Source organism: Cavia porcellus, unplaced genomic scaffold (genome assembly GCF_034190915.1).
Source record: "Cavia porcellus strain 051 isolate PalLab524CR breed Dunkin Hartley unplaced genomic scaffold, mCavPor4.1 scaffold_2, whole genome shotgun sequence".
Lineage (NCBI taxonomy): Eukaryota > Metazoa > Chordata > Mammalia > Rodentia > Caviidae > Cavia > Cavia porcellus.
In genome coordinates this window covers 156505356-156522381 of record NW_026947485.1, presented here as the reverse complement: position 1 = coordinate 156522381, position 17026 = coordinate 156505356, and positions in this window count along the sequence as shown.

Genomic DNA, 17026 nt, shown 5'->3' with positions numbered 1-17026 from the left:
GGTCAGGATGGGGAGTTCAGAAAACATGCAGTGGCAGTGTAGGATATGTTTCTGAAAAACATCGCGGGGTGGTGCACATTGTAAGTGTTTCTAACAGGCCATTCACTAGTAGAAGTGAGAAAAACATCACAGGGTGGTGTGAATCTGAGGGCCTGAATCAGGATAGGCAGTGAGTGGCAATGTAGGATGGAGAAAAGGTTCAAGGGGTGGTCAGATGGGGAGGTCAGAAAACATGCAGTGGCAATGTAGGATAGGTTTCTGAAAAACATCGCAGGGTGGGGCGCATTGTAAGGTTTTCTAAAGGGCCTTTAACTAGTAGGAGTGAGAAAAACATCACGGGGTCGTGTGAATCAGATGTTCTGAATTATGATAGGCAGTGTGTGCAATGTAGGATGGAGAAAAGCACGACGGGGTGGTCAGCATGGGGAGTTCAGGAAATATGATTGGCAAAGTACGATAGATTTCTGAAAAACATCGCCGCTAATTGCTCATTGTAAGGCTTTCTAACAGGCCATTCACTAGTAGGAGTGATAAAAACATCACTGGGTGGTGTGAATCGTAGGGCCTGAATTAGGATAAGCATTGAGTGGCAATGTAGGATGGAGAAAAGCACCACAGGGTGGTCAGCATGGGGAGGTGAGGAAACATGCAGTGGCAATGTAGGATAGGTTTCTGAAAAAAAAATTGGGGTGGTGCTCATTGTAAGGGTTTCTAACAGGCCATTCACTAGTATAAGTGAAAACAACATCACGCGGTGGTGTGAATCGGACGGCCTGAATTAGGATAGGCAGTGAGTGGCAATGTAGGATGGAGAAAAGCACCACGGGTTGATGAGCATGGGGATGTCAGGAAACATGCAAATGCAATGTAGGATAGGTTTCTGAAAAACATTGCGGGGTTGTGCGCATTGTAAGTGTTTGTAGCAGGCCATTCACTAGTAGGAGTGAGAAAATCATCAAGGGGTGGTGTGAATCGGAGCGCCTGAATTAGTATAAGCAGTGAGTGGCAATGAAGAATAGAGAAAAGCACCACAGGGTGGTCAACATGGGGAGGTCAGGAAACATGCAGTGGTAATGTAGGATAGCTTTCTGAAAAATAAAAAGCGGGGTGGTGCGCATTGTAAGGGTTTCTAACAGGCCATTCACTTGATGGAGTGAGAAAAACATCACGGGGTGTTGTGAATCAGAGGGCCTGAATTAGGATAGGCAGTGAGTGGCAATGTAGGATGGAGAAAAGCACCACATGGTGGTCAGCATGGGGAAGTCAGGAAACATGCAGTGGCAATATAGGATAGTTGTCTGAAAAACATCACGGAATGCTGCGCATTGTAAGGGTTTTCTAACAGGCCATTCACTAGTACGAGTGAGAAAAACATCACGGGGTGGTTTGAATCAGATGTTCTGAATTAGGATAGACAGTGAGTGGCAATTTTGGATGGAGAAATGCACCAAGGGGTGGTCAGCATGCGGAGGTCACGACCCATGCATTGGCAATGTAGGATAGGTTTATGAAAAACATCGCCGGGTGGTGCACATTGTAAGGGTTTCTAACATTCCATTCACTAGTAGGAGTGAGAAAAATATCACGGCGTGGTGTGAATCGGAGGGCCTGAATCAGGATAGGCAGTGAGTGGCAATGTAGGATGGAGAAAAGCACCACGGGATGGTCATCATGGGGAGGTAAGGACTCAGGCAATGGCAATGTAGGATAGGTTTCTGAAAAACATCGCAGGTGGTGAGAATTGTATGGGTTTCTAAAAGGCCATTCACTAGTAGGAGTGAGAAAAACATCACGGAGTGGTGTGAATCAGATGTTCTGAGTTAGGATAGGCAGTGAGTAGCAATGTAGGATGGAAAAATGTACCAAGGGGTGGTCAGCATTGGGAGGTCAGGAAACATGCAGTGGCAATGTGGGATAGCTTTCTGAAAAACATTACGGGTTGGTGCACATTGCAAGGGTTTCTAACAGGCCATTAACTAGTAGGAGTGAGAAAAACATCACGGCGTGGTGTGAATCCGAGGGCCTGAGTCAGGATAGGCAGTGAGTGGCAATGTAGGATGGAGAAAAGCACCACGGGATGGTCATCATGGGGATGTCAGGACTCAGGCAGTGGCAATGTAGGATAGGTTTCTGAAAAACATAGCGGGTGTTGAGAATTGTATGGGTTTCTAACAGGCCATTCACTAGTAGGAGTGAGAAAAACATCATGGGGTGGTGTGAAGCAGAGGGCCTTAATTAGCATAGGCCGTGAGGGGCAATGTATGATGGAGAAAAGACCCACGGGGTGATCAGGATGGTGTGGTCAGGAAACATGCAGTGGCAATGTAGGATAGGTTTCTGAAAAAAAAAAGGCGGGTGGTGCACATTGTAAGGGTTTCTAACAGGCCATTCATCTTTACGAGTCAGAAAAACATCACGGGGTGGTGTGAATCAGATGTTCTGAATTATGATAGGCAGTGAGTGGCAATGTAGGATGGAAAAAAGCACCACAGGGTGGTCAGCATGGGGAGGTCAGGAAACATGCATTGGCAATGTAGGATAGGTTTTTAAAAAACATCCTCGGATGGTGCTCATTGTAAGGGTTTCTGACAGCCGATTCACTGGTAGGAGTGAGAAAAGCATCAAGGGGTGGTGTGAATCGGAGGGCCTGAATTATGATAGGCAGTGAGTGGCAATGAAGGATGGAGAAAAGGACCACGTGGTGGACAGCATGGTGAGGTCAGGAAACATGCAGTGGCAATGTAGGATAGGTTTCTAAAAAACATCGCAGGGTGGTGCGCATTGTAAGGGTTTCTAACAGGCCATTCACTAGTAGAAGTGAGAAAAACATCACGGGGTGGTGTGAATTGGAGGTCCTGAATCAGGATTGGCAGTGAGTGGCAATGTAGGATGGAGAAAAGCACCACAGGGTATTCAGGATGGGGAGGTCAGGAAACATGCAGTGGCAATGTAGGATACGTTTCTGCAAAACCTCGCGGGGTGAGGCTCATTGTAAGGGTTTCTAATAGGCCATTCACTAGTAAGATTGAGAAAAAAATCACGGGGTGTTGTGAATCAGAGTGCCTGAATTAGGATAGGCAGTGAGTGGCAATGAGGAATGGAGAAAATCAAAACGGGGTGGTCAACATGGGGAGGTCAGGAATCATGCAGTGGCAATGTGGGATAGCGTTCTGAAAAACATCAAGGGGTGGTGCGCATTGTAAGGGTTTCTAAAAAGCCATTGACAAGTAGGAGAGAAAAAAACATCACGGGTTGGTGTGAATAGGAGGGCCTGAATTAGGAAAGGCTGTTAGTGGCAATTTAGGATGGAGAAAAGCACCACGCGTTTGTCAGCATGTGGAGGCAAGAAAACATGCATTGGCAACGTACGATAGGTATCTGAAAAACATCGCCAGGTGTTGCGCATTGTAAGGCTTTCTAACAGGCCATTCACTAGTAGGAGTGAGAAAAACATCACGGCCTGGTGTGAATCGGAGGGCCTGAATTAGGATAGGCATTGAGTGGCAATGTAGGATGGAAAAAAGCACCACAGTGTGGTCTGCATGGGGAGGTCAGGAAACATGAGCTGGCAATGTAGGATAGGTTTCTGTAAAACATTGAGGGCTGTTGCTCATTGTAAGGGTTTCTAAAATGCCTTTCACTAGTAGGAGTGAGAAAAACATCACGGCGTGGTGTGAATCGGAGGGCCTGAATTAGGATAGCCAGTGAGTGGCAATGTAGGATGGAATAAAGCACCACAGGGTGGTCTGAAAGGGGAGGTCAGGAAACATGCAGTGGCAGTGTAGGATAGTTTTCTGAAAAACATGACTGGGTGGTGCGCATTGTAAGGGTTTCTTAAAGGCCATGCACTAGTAGGAGTGAGAAAACCATCACGGGGTGGTTTGAATCAGATGTTCTGAATTAGGATAGGCAGTGAGTGGCAATGTAGGATGGAGAAAAGCACCAGAGGGTGGTCTGCATGGGGAGGTCATGAAACATGCAGTGACAATGTAGGATAGTTTTCTGAAAAACATCACCTGGTGGTGCGCATTGTAAGGCTTTCTAACAGGCCATTCACTAGTAGGAGTGAGAAAAACATCACGGCGTGGTGTGAATCGGAGGGCCTGAATTACGATAGGCAGTGAGTGGCATCGTAAAATGGGGAAAAGCACCATGGTGTGGTCAGCATGGGGAGGTCAGGACACATGCAGGGGCAATGTAGGATACGTTTCTGAAAAACATCGCAGACTGGGGCACATTATGAGGGTTTCTAACAAGCCATTTACTAGTAGGAGTGAGAAAAATATGACAGGGTGGTGTGAATCCGAGGGCTTGAATCAGGATAGGCCGTGAGTGGCAATGTAGGATGGGGAAAAGCACCACGGGATGGTCAGGATGGGAAAGTCAGGAAACATGAGGTGGCAATGTAGGATAGTTTTCTGAAAAACATTGTGGGCTGGTCCTCATTGTAAGGGTTTCTAAAATGCCTTTCACTACTAGGAGTGAGAAAAACATCACGGCGTGGTGGGAATCTCAGGGCCTGAGTCAGGATAGGCCGTGGGTGGCAATATAGGATGGAGAAAAGCACCAAGGGTTGGTGAGCATGGAGAGGGCAGGAAATATCCAATGGCAATGTAGAATAGGTTTCTGAAAAACATTGCGGGGTTGTGCGCATTGTAAGGGATTGTAGAAGGCCATTTACTAGTAGGAGTGAGAAAAGCATCACGGGGTGGTTTGAATCAGATGTTCTGAATTAGGATAGGCAGTGAGTGGCAATGTAGGATGGAGAAAAGCACCAAGGGGAGTTCAGCATGGGGAGGTCAGAAAACATGCAGTGGCAATGTGGGATAGATTTCCGAAAAACATTACGGGTTGGTGCGCATTGCAAGGGTTTCTAACAGGCCATTCAGTAGTAGGAGTGAGAAAAACATCACGACGTGTTGTGAATCGGAGGGCCTGAATCAGGATAGGCAGTGAGTGGCAATGCAGGATGGAGAAAAGCACCACGGGGTGGTCATCATGGGGAGGTCAGGACACATGCAGTGGCAATGTAGGATAGGTTTCTGAAAAACATCGCAGGTGGTGAGGATTGTAAGGGTTTCTAACAGGCCATTCACTAGTAGGAGTGAGAAAAACATCATGGGGTGGTGTGAATCCGAGGGCCTGAATTATGATAGGCAGTGAGTGGCAATGTAGAATGGAGCAAAGCACCACGGGGTGGTCATCATGGGGAGGACAGGAAACATGCAGTGGCAATGTACGATAGTTTTCTGAAAAATATCACGGGGTGGTGCGCATTGTAAGGGTTTCTAACAGGCCATTCACTACTAGGAGTCAAAAAAACATCACTGGGTGGTGTGAATCAGATGTTCTGAATTATAATAGGCAGTGAGTGCCATGTAGGATGGAGAAAAGCACCACGGGGTGGTCAGCATGGGGAGGTCAGGAAACATGCATTGGCAATGTACAATAGGTTTCTGAAAAACGTCGCGGGGTTGTTCACATTGTAAGGGTTTGTAGAAGGCCATTCACTAGTAGGAGTGAGAAAAACATCACGTGGTGGTGTGAATTGGAGGGGCTGAATTAGGATAGGGAGTGAGTGGCAATGAAGAATGGAGAAAAGCACCACGGGGTGGTCATCATGGAGAGGACAGGAAACATGCAGTGGCAATGTAGGATAGTTTTCTGAAAAACATCACTGGGTGGTGCGCATTGTAAGAGTTTCTAACAGGCCATTCCCTACTAGGAGTGAGAAAAACATCACGGGGTGGTGTGAATCAGAGGGCCTGATTTAGGATAGGCAGTGAGTGCAATGTAGGATGGAGAAAAGCACCACGGGGTGGTCATCATTGGGAGGTCAGGAAACATGCCGGGGCAATGTAGGATATTTTTTGAAAAACATCACGGTTTGGTGCGGATTTTAAGGGTTTCTAACAGGCCATTCACTAGTAGGAGTGAGAAAAACATCACAGGGTTGTGTGAATCAGATGTTCTGAGATATGATAGACAGTGAGTGCAATGTAGGATGGAGAAAAGCACCAAGGGGTGGTCAGCATGGGTAGGTCATGAAACATGCATTGGCAAATTAGAATAGGTTTCTGAAAAACATCGCTGGGTATTGCGCATTGTAAGGCTTTCTAACAGGCCATTCCCTAGTAGGAGTGAGAAAAATATCATGGGGTGGTGAGAATAGGAGGGCCTGAATTAGGATACGCAGTGAGTGGCAACATAAAATGGAGAAAAGCACCACGGGGTGGTCAGGATTGGGAGGTCAGGAAACATGCAGTGGCAATGTAAGATAGGTTTCTTAAAAACATTGCAGGGTGGTGCTCATTATAAGGGTTTCTAAAAGGCTTTCACTAGTAGGAGTGAGAAAAACATCACCAGGTGGTGTGAATCGCAGGGCCTGAATCAGTATAGGCCGTGAGTGGCAATGTAGGATGGAGAAAAGAACCACGGGGTGGTCAGGTTTGGGAGGTCAGGAAACATGCAGTGGCAATGTAGGAACGGTTTCTGAAAAACATCACGGGGTGGTGCAAATTGTAATGTTTTCTAACAGGACATTCACTAGTAGGAGTGAGAAAATTATAACAGGGTGGTGTGAATTGGAAGGCCTGAATCAGGATAGGCAGTGAGTGGCAATGAAGGATGGAGAGAAGCACCACGGGGTGGTCAGCATGGGGAGGTCAGGAAACATGCAGTGGCAATGTAGGATAGGTTTCTGAAAAACATGGCCTGGTGGTGCGCATTGTAAGCGTTTCTAACAGGCTATTCACTAGTAGGAGTGAGAAAAACATCACGGCGTGGTGTGAAACGGAGGGCCTGAATTAGGATAGGCATTGAGTGGCCATGTAGGATGGAGAAAAGGAAAACAGGGTGGTTAGAATGGGGAAGTGAGAAAACATGCAGTGGCAATATAGGATAGGTTTCTGAAAAAGAAAAAGTGGGGTGGTGTGCATTGTAAGGGTTTCTAACAGGCCATTCACTAGTAGGAGTGAGAAAATCATCACCTGGTGGTTTGAATAGGGGGGTGTGAATTAGGATAGGCAGTGAGTGGCAATGTAGGATGGAGAAAAGCACCATGGGGTGGTCATCATGGGAAGGACAGGATACATGCAATGGCAATTTAGGATATTTTTTGAAAAACATCACGGAGTGGTGTGGATTTTAAGGGTTTCTAACAGGCCATTCACAAGTAGGGGTGAGAAAAACATCACGGGGTGGTTTGAATCAGAAGGCCTGATTTAGGATAGGAAGTGAGTGGCAATGTAAAATGGAGAAAAGCACCATGGGGTGGTCATCATGGGGAGGACATGAAAGATGCAGTGGCAATGTAGGATAGTTTTCTGAAAAACATCACGGGGTGGTGCACATGGTAAGGGTTTCTAACAGGCCATTCACTAGTAGGAGTGAGAAAAATATCATGGGGTGGTGTGAATCAGATGTTCTGAATTAGGATGGGCAGTGAGTGGCAATTTAGGATGGAGAGAAGCACCACGGGGTGGTCAGCATGGGGAGGTCAGGAAACATTCAGTGGCAATGTAGTATAGGTTTCTGAAAAACATCGCGGGGTGGTGCGCATTGTAAGGGTTTCTAACAGGCCATTCACTAGTAGGAGTGAGAAAAACATAACGGGATGGTGTGAATCGGAGGCCCTGAATAAGGATAGACAGTGAGTGGCAATGTAGAATGTAGAAAAGCACCACGGGGTGGTCAGCATGGGGAGGTCAGGAAACATGCAGTGGCAATGTGTGATAGCTTTCTGAAAAACATTACAGGTTGGTGCGCATTGTAAGATTTTCTAACAGGCCATTCACTAGTAGGAGTCAGAAAAACATCACGGCATGGTGTGAATTAGAGGGCCTGAATCAGGATAGTCAGTGAGTGGCAATGTAGGATGGAGAAAAGCATCAAAGGGTGGTCTTCCTGGGAAGGTCAGGAAACATGCATTGGCAATGCATGATACGTTTCTGAAAAACATCGCAAGTGGTGAGAAATGTAAGGCTTTCTAACAGGCCTTTCACTAGTAGGAGTGTGAAAACCTCGTGGTGGTGTGAATCGGAGGGGCTGAATTAGGATAGGCAGTGAGTGGCAATGAAGAATGGAGAAAACAACCTCGGGTTTGTCAGCATGGGGAGGCAAGGAAACATGCAGTGGCAATGTAGAATAGGTTTCTGATAAGCATCGCTGGATGATGCTCTTTGTAAGGGTTTCTAACAGGCCGTTCATTAGTAGGAGTGAGAACAAAATCACACACTGGTGTGAATCGGATGCCCTCAATTAGGATAGGCAGTGAGTGGCAATGTAGGATGGAGAAAAGCACCACAGGGTGGTCAGCATGTGGAGGTCAGGAAACATGCAGTGGTAATGTAGGATAGGTTTCTGAAAAAAAAAACAGGGTGGTGCGCAATGTAAGGGTTTCTAACAGGCCATTCACTAATAGGAGTGAGAAAAACATCACGGTGTGGTGTGAATCCGAGGGCCTGAATTAGTTTAGGCAGTGAGTGGCAATGTAGGATGGAGAAAAGCACCACAGGGTGGTCAGAATGCGGAGGTCAGGAAACATGCAGTGGCAATGTAGGACAGTTTTCTGAAAAACATCAGGGGGTGATGCGCATTTTAAGGGTTTCTAAAAGGCCATTAACTAGTAGGAGTGAGAAAAACATAACGGGGTGGTGTGAATCTGAGGGCCTGAATAAGGATAGGCAGTGAGTGGCAATGTAGGATGTAGAAAAGCACCATGGGGTGGTCAGCATGGGGAGGTCAGGAACATGCATTGGCAATGTGGGATAGTTTTCTGAAAAATATTACGCGTTGGTGCGCATTGTAAGGGTTTTTAACAGGCTATTCACTAGTAGGAGTGAGAAAAACATCACGGGGTGGTGTTAATCGGAGGGCCTGATTTAGTATAGGCAGTGAGTGGCAATGTAAAATGTAGAAAAGCACCACGGGGTGGTCATCATGGGGAGGACAGGAAACATGCAGGGGAAATGTAGGATAGTTTTCTGAAAAACTTCATGGGGTGGTGCGCATTGTAAGGGTTTCTAACAGGCCTTACCCTAGTAGGATGAAGAAAAACATCACGGGGTGGTGTGAATCAAATGTTCTGAATTAGTATAGGCAGTGAGTGGCAATGTACGATGGAGAAAAGCACCACGGGGTGGTCAGCATGGGGAGGTCAGGAAACATGCATTGGCAATGTAGGATAGGTTTCTGAAAGACATCGCGGGGTGGTGTGCATTGTAAGGCTTTCTAACAGGCCATTCGCTAGTAGGAGTGAGAAAAACATCACGGCGTGGTGTGAATCGGAGGGCCTGAGTTAGGATAGGCAGTGAGTGGCATCGTAAGATGGGGAAAAGCACCATGGTGTGGTCAGCATGGGGAGGTCAGGAAACATGCAGTGGCAATGTAGGATACGTTTTTGAAAAACATCGCAGACTGGGGTGCATTATAAGGGTTTCTAACAGGCAATTTACTAGTAGGAGTGAGAAAAATATAACAGGGTGGTGTGAATCCGAGGGCTTGAATCAGGATAGGCAGTGAGTGGCAATGTAGGATGGAGAAAAGCACCACAGGGTGGTCAGGATGGGGAGGTCAGGAAACATTAGGTGGCAATGTAGGATAGGTTTCTGAAAATCATTGTGGGCTGGTGCTCATTGTAAGGGTTTCTAAAATGCCTTTCACTGCTAGGAGTGAGAAAAACATCACGGGTTGGTGGGAATCTCGGTGCCTGAGTCAGGATAGGCCGTGGGTGGCAATATAGGATGGAGAAAAGCACCAAGGGTTGGTGAGCATGGAGAGGGCAGGAAATATCCAATGGCAATGTAGAATAGGTTTCTGAAAAACATTGCGGGGTTGTGCGCATTGTAAGGGTTTGTAGAAGGCCATTTACTAGTAGGAGTGAGAAAAGCATCACGGGGTGGTTTGAATCAGATGTTCTGAATTAGGATAGGCAGTGAGTGGCAATGTAGGATGGAGAAAAGCACCACGGGTAGGTCAGCATGGGGAGGTCAGGAAACATGCAGTGGCAATGTGGGATAGCTTTCCGAAAAACATTACGGGTTGGTGCGCATTGCAAGGGTTTCTAACAGGCCATTCAGTAGTAGGAGTGAGAAAACCATCACGGGGTGGTGTGAATCGGAGGGCCTGAATCAGGATAGGCAGTGAGTGGCAATGTAGGATGGAGAAAAGCAACACGGGGTGGTCATCATGGGGAGGTCAGGACACATGCAGTGGCAATGTAGGATAGGGTTCTGAAAAACATCGCAGGTGGTGAGGATTGTAAGGGTTTTTAACAGGCCATTCACTAGTAGGTGTGAGAAAAACATCACAGGGTGGTGTGAATCCGAGGGCCTGAATTATGATAGGCAGTGAGTAGCAATGTAGGATGGAGAAAAGCACCATGGGGTGGTCCTCATGGGGAGGACAAGAAACATGCAGTGGCAATGTAGGATAGTTTTCTGAAAAATATCACGGGGTGGTGCGCATTGTAAGGGTTTCTAACAGGCCATTCACTACTAGGAGTCAGAAAAACATCACTGGGTGGTGTGAATCAGATGTTCTGAATTATGATAGGCAGTGAGTGCAATGTAGGATGAAGAAAAGCACCACGGGGTGGTCTGCATGGGGAGGTCAGGAAACATGCATTGGCAATGTACGATAGGTTTCTGAATAACGTCGCGGGGTTGTTCACATTGTAAGGGTTTGTAGAAGGCCATTCACTAGTAGGAGTGAGAAAAACATCACGTGGTGGTGTGAATCGGAGGGGCTGAATTAGGATAGGCAGTGAGTGGCAATGAAGAATGGAGAAAAGCACCACGTGGTGGTCAGGACTGGGAGGTCAGGAAACACGCAGTGGCAATGTAGGATAGGTTTCTTAAAAACATTGCGGGGTGGTGCTAATTATATGCTTTCTAAAAGGCCTTTCACTAGTAGGAGTGAGAAAAACATCACCAGGTGGTGTAAATCGCAGGGCCTGAATCAGTATAGGCCGTGAGTGGCAATGTAGGATGGAGAAAAACCCCACGGGGTGGTCAGGATTGGGAGGTCAGGAAACATGCAGTGGCAATGTAGGATATGTTTCTGAAAAACATGACTGGGTGGTGCAAATTGTAATGTTTTCTAACAGGACATTCACTGGTAGGAGTGAGAAAAATATAACAGGGTGGTGTGAATTGGAAGGCCTGAATCAGGATAGGCACAGAGTGGCAATGAAGGATGGAGAAAAGCACCACGGGGTGGTCAGCATGGGGAGGTCAGGAAACATTAGGTGGCAATGTAGGATAGGTTTCTGAAAAACATCGCCGGGTGGTGCGCATTGTAAGCGTTTCTAACAGGCTATTTACTAGTAGGAGTGAGAAAAACCTCACGGGGTGGTGTGAATCAGAGGGCTTGAATTAGGATAAGCATTGAGTGGCAATGTAGGATGGAGAAAAGGAAAACAGGGTGGTCAGCATGGGGAGGTGAGGAAACATGCAGTGGCAATATAGGATAGGTTTCTGAAAAAAAAAGTGGGGTGGTGTGCATTGTAAGGGTTTCTAACAGGCCATTCACTAGTAGGAGTGAGAAAAACATCACAGCGTTGTGTGAATCAGATGTTCTGAGTTATGATAGACAGTGAGTGCAATGTAGGATGGAGAAAAGCACCAAGGGGTGGTCAGCATGGGGAGGTCATGAAACATGCATTGGCAAAGTAGAATAGGTTTCTGAAAAACATCGCTGGGTATTGCGCATTGTAAGGCTTTCTAACAGGCCATTCCCTTGTAGGAGTGAGAAAAACATCATGGGGTGGTGAGAATAGGAGGGCCTGAATTAGGATAGGCAGTGAGTGGCAACGTAAAAGGGAGAAAAGCACCACGGGGTGGTCAGGATTGGGAGGTCAGGAAACACGCAGTGGCAATGTAGGATAGGTTTCTTAAAAACATTGTGGGGTGGTGCTCATTATAATGGTTTCTAAAAGGCCTTTCACTAGTAGGAGTGAGAAAAACATCACCAGGTAGTGTAAATCGCAAGGCCTGAATCAGTATAGGCCGTGAATGGCAATGTAGGATGGAGAAAAACACCACGGGGTGGTCAGGATTGGAAGTCAGGAAACATGCAGTGGCAATGTAGGATAAGTTTCTGAAAAACATCACGGGGTGGTGCAAATTGTAATGTTTTCTAACAGGACATTCACTAGTAGGAGTGAGAAAAATATAACAGGGTGGTGTGAATTGGAAGGCCTGAATCAGGATAGGCAGAGAGTGGCAATGAAGGATGGAGAAATGCACCACGGGGTGGTTAGCATGGGGAGGTCAGGAAACATGCAGTGGCAATGTAGGATAGGTTTCTGAAAAACATCGCTGGGTGGTGCGCATTGTAAGTGTTTCTAACAGGCTATTCACTAGTAGGAGTGAGAAAAACATCACGGGGTGGTGTGAATGAGAGGGCCTGAATTAGCATAGGCATTGAGTGGCAATGTAGGATGGAGAAAAGGAAAACAGGGTGGTCAGCATGGGGAGGTGAGGAAACATGCAGTGGCAATATAGGATAGGTTTCTGAAAAAAAAAGTGGGGTGGTGTGCATTGTAAGGTTTTCTAACAGGCCATTCACTAGTAGGAGTGAGAAAATCATCACCTGGTGGTTTGAATAGGAGGGCGTGAATTAGGATAGGCAGTGAGTGGCAATGTAGGATGGAGAAAAGCACCATGGGGTGGTCATCATTGGGAGGTCAGGAAACATGCAATGGCAATTTAGGATATTTTTTGAAAAACATCACGGGGTGGTGTGGATTTTAAGGGTTTCTAACAGGCCATTCACTAGTAGGGGTGAGAAAAACATCACGGGGTGGTTTGAATCGGAAGGCCTGATTTAGGATAGGAAGTGAGTGGCAATGTAAAATGGAGAAAAGCACCACGGTGTGGTCATCATGGGGAGGACATGAAATGTGCAGTGGCAATGTAGGATAGTTTTCTGAAAAACATCACGGGGTGGTGCGCATTGTAAGGGTTTCTAACAGGCCATTGACTAGTAGGAGTGAGAAAAACATCACGGGGTGGTGTGAATCGGAGGGCCTGATTTAGGAGAGGCAGTGAGTGGCAATGTAGGATGGAGAAAAGGAAAACAGGGTGGTCAGCATGGGGAGGTGAGGAAACATGCAGTGGCAATATAGGATAGGTTTCTGAAAAAAAAAGTGGGGTGGTGTGCATTGTAAGGTTTTCTAACAGGCCATTCACTAGTAGGAGTGAGAAAATCATCACCTGGTGGTTTGAATAGGAGGGCGTGAATTAGGATAGGCAGTGAGTGGCAATGTAGGATGGAGAAAAGCACCATGGGGTGGTCATCATTGGGAGGTCAGGAAACATGCAATGGCAATTTAGGATATTTTTTGAAAAACATCACGGGGTGGTGTGGATTTTAAGGGTTTCTAACAGGCCATTCACTAGTAGGGGTGAGAAAAACATCACGGGGTGGTTTGAATCGGAAGGCCTGATTTAGGATAGGAAGTGAGTGGCAATGTAAAATAGAGAAAAGCACCACGGTGTGGTCATCATGAGGAGGACATGAAAGAAGCAGTGGCAATGTAGGATAATTTTCTGAAAAACATCACGGGGTGGTGCGCATTGTAAGGGTTTCTAACAGGCCATTGACTAGTAGGAGTGAGAAAAACATCACGGGGTGGTGTGAATCGGAGGGCCTGATTTAGGAGAGGCAGTGAGTGGCAATGTAGCATGGAGAAAAGCACCACGGGGTCTTCATCATGGGGAGGTCAGGAAACATGCAGTGGCAATGTAGGATATTTTTTGAAAAACATCACGGGGTGGTGCGGATTTTAAGGGTTTCTAACAGGCCATTCACTAGTAGGAGTGAGAAAAACATCACAGGGTTGTGTGAATCAGATGTTCTGAGTTATGATAGACAGTGAGTGCAATGTAGGATGGAGAAAAGCACCGAGGGGTGGTCAGCATGGTGAGGTCATGAAACATGCATTGGCAAAGTAGAATAGGTTTCTGAAAAACATCGCTGGGTATTGCGCATTGTAAGGCTTTCTAACAGGCCATTCCCTAGTAGGAGTGAGAAAAACATCATGGGGTGGTGAGATTAGGAGGGCCTGAATTAGAATAGGCAGTGAGTGGCAACGTAAAATGGAGAAAAGCACCACAGGGTGGTCAGGATTGGGAGGTCAGGAAACACGCAATGGCAATGTAGGATAGGTTTCTTAAAAACATTGCGGGGTGGTGCTCATTATAATGGTTTCTAAAAGGCCTTTCACTAGTAGGAGTGAGAAAAACATCACCAGGTGGTGTAAATCGCAGGGCCTGAATCAGTATAGGCCGTGAGTGGCAATGTAGGATGGAGACAAACACCACGGGGTGGTCAGGATTGGAAGTCAGGAAAAATGCAGTGGCAATGTAGGATAGGTTTCTGAAAAACATCACGGGGTGGTGCAAATTGTAATGTTTTCTAACAGGACATTCACTAGTAGGAGTGAGAAAAATATAACAGGGTGGTGTGAATTGGAAGGCCTGAAACAGGATAGGCAGAGAGTGGCAATGAAGGATGGAGAAAAGCACCACGGGGTGGTCAGCATGGGGAGGTCAGGAAACATTAGGTGGCAATGTAGGATAGGTTTCTGAAAAACATCGCCGGGTGGTGCGTATTGTAAGCGTTTCTAACAGGCTATTCACTAGTAGGAGTGAGAAAAACATCACGGGGTGGTGTGAATCAGAGGGCCTGAATTAGGATAAGCATTGAGTGGCAATGTAGGATGGAGAAAAGGAAAACAGGGTGGTCACCATGGGGAGGTGAGGAAACATGCAGTGGCAATATAGGATAGGTTTCTCAAAAAAAAAGTGGGGTGGTGTGCATTGTAAGGGTTTCTAACAGGTCATTCACTAGTAGGAGTGAGAAAATCATCACCTGGTGGTTTGAATAAGAGGGCGTGAATTAGGATAGGCAGTCAGTGGCAATGTAGGATGGAGAAAAGCACCATGGGGTGGTCATCATTGGGAGGTCAGGAAACATGCAATGGCAATTTAGGATATGTTTTGAAAAACATCACGGGGTGGTGTGGATTTTAAGGGTTTCTAACAGGCCATTCACTAGTAGGGGTGAGAAAAACATCACGGGGTGGTTTGAATCGGAAGGCCTGATTTAGGATAGGAAGTGAGTGGCAATGTAAAATGGAGAAAAGCACCACGGTGTGGTCATCATGGGGAGGACATGAAATGTGCAGTGGCAATGTAGGATAGTTTTCTGAAAAACATCACGGGGTGGTGCGCATTGTCAGGGTTTCTGATAGGCCATTGAGTAGTAGGAGTGAGAAAAACATCACGGGGTGGTGTGAATCAGATGTTCTGAATTAGGATAGGCAGTGAGGGGCAATGTAGGATGGAGAAAAGCACCACGGGGTGGTCAGCATGGGGAGGTCAGGAAACATTCATTGTCAATGTAGGAAAGGTTTCTGAAAAATATAGCGGGGTGGTGCGCATTGTAAGGGTTTCTAACAGGCCATTTACTAGTAGGAGAGAGAAATACATCATGGTGTGGTATGAATTGGAGGGCCTGAATCAAGTTAGACAGTGAGTGGCAATGTAGGATGGAGAAAATCACCACAGGGTGGTCAGCATGGGGAGGTCAGAAAACATTCCGTGGCAATGTAGGATGGGTTTCTGAATAAAAAAGCGGGGTGGGGCGCATTGTACGGGTTTCTAACAGGCCAATCCCTGGTAGGAGTGAGAGATATATCACGGGAGGGTGTGAATCGGAAAGCCTGAATCAGGATAGGCAGTGAGTGGCAATGTAGGATAGAGAAAAGCACCACGGCATGGTCAGCATGGGGAGGTCAGGAAACATGCAGTGGCAATGTAGGATAGGTTTTCAACATCATAGCGGGGAGGTGCGCATTGTAAAGGTTTCTAACAGGCCATTCACAATAGGAGTGAAAAAAAACATCACGGGGTGGAGTGAATCGGAGGGCCTGAATTGGGATAGGCAGTGAGTGGCAATGTAGGTTGGAGAAAAGCACTACAGGGTGGTCAGCATGGGGAAGTCAGGAAACATGCAGTGGCAATATAGTATAGTTTTCTGATAAATAAGGTGGGTTGGTGAGCATTGTATGTGTTTCTAACAGGCCATGCACTAGTAGGAGTGTGAAAAACATCACGGGGTGGTGTGAATCAGAGGGCCTGAATTAGGATAGGCAGTGAGTGGCAATGTAGAATGGAGAAAAGCACCAGGGGGTGGTCAGCATGGGGAGGTCAGGAAACATGCATTGGCAATGTAGGATCGGTTTCTGAAAAACATCGCGGGTTGGTGCGCATTGTAAGGATTTCTAACAGGCCATTGACTAGTAGGAGGGAGAAAAACATCACGGTGTGTTGTGAATCGGAGGGGCTGAATCAGGACAAGCAGTAAGTGGCAATGTAGGATGGAGAAAAGCACCAGGGGTGGTCAGCATGGGTGGGCAGGAACCATTCACTGGCAATGTAGGATAGGTTACTGAAAAACATCGTGGGTTGGTGTGCATTGTAAGGCTTTCTTAAAGGCCCTTCCTTTGTAGGAGTGAAAAAAACATCAGGGGTGTTGTGAATCAGAGGGCCTGAATTAGGATCGGCAGTGAGTGACAATGTAGGAAGGGGAAGAGCACCATGGGTTGGTCAGCATGGGGAGGTCAGGAAACATGCAGTGGCATTGTAGGATAGGTTTCTGAAAATCATCACGGGGTTGTGCGCATTGTAAGGGTTTCTAACAGGCCATTAACTAGTAGGAGTGTTAAAAACATCACGAAGTTTTGTGAATCAGGGGCCTGAATTAAGATAGGCAGTGAGTGGCAATGTAGTATGGAGAAAAGTACCACGGTGTGGTCAGCATGGGGAGGTCAGGAAACATTCATTTGCAATGTATGATAGGTTTCTGAAAAACATCACGGGGTGGTGCGCATTGTAAGGGTTTCTAACAGGCCATTCACAAGTAGGAGTGAGAAAGACATCACGGGATATGTGAATCGGAACGCCTGAATCAGGATAGGCAGTGAGGGGCAATGTAGAATGGAGAAAATCACCACGGG